A 729-nucleotide genomic window follows, 5' to 3' on the forward strand; every position below is an offset into this window, starting at 1 on the left:
CTAGAGCGACGCGACGCCTCAGGTAGCCGGCACTTCCGGCTTGGTCCTCTGCCCGTTGTCGAGGTGTCGCCTTGGAGACGGCCGATGCAGCTACCGGCTCTAGCGGAAGTCTTCTGTGTTTCTCTCCGGAATGGTCCCAGCCGGCTTCTGGGGAGAAGAGGGGACTGAAGCTTCCCTCGCTTTCTGCCGCATTAGTGCCGAGCTTCGGCTTTTAAGGACATCTATAAAGGAAAGTTTGTCTTGCAATAAAGCAATCTATATTACTGGTTGTGGTGGGCTTTCCGGGCTGTGTGGCCGTGATCTGGCAGATCTTGTTCCTAACGTTTTGCCTGCATCTGTGGCTGGCATCTTCAGAGGTGTATCATGGAGGGAAATGTGTAGATCCTGACCCTATACCCAACATAGAGTCCACCATCCAAAGCCACCCATTTTCTCTAGGGTAATTGGTCTCTGTTGGCTGGAGATTAGTCGTAATAGCATACCTCCAGGCCCCCACCTGGAAGCTGGGAAGCCCACTTTGAAGTAGGGGCAGTCCAGGTTTTTAGCTCAGGAGTCTGCCACCTTATTCTCCTGCTTGCGTGAACCGTGTCTTGAGGATGAGAATGGACCTGGACACACGATCTTGTAATTCTGCATGCCAGATCCCTGAACCAGTTCCAAAGGGCCACATGCATGACGTGTATGTCCTGCAACATGTCCAATAGTTTGTTAAATAAAAACAGTCTGGGC

This window comes from Sphaerodactylus townsendi, linkage group LG13, assembly GCF_021028975.2.
Source record: "Sphaerodactylus townsendi isolate TG3544 linkage group LG13, MPM_Stown_v2.3, whole genome shotgun sequence".
Classification (NCBI taxonomy): Eukaryota; Metazoa; Chordata; class Lepidosauria; order Squamata; family Sphaerodactylidae; genus Sphaerodactylus; species Sphaerodactylus townsendi.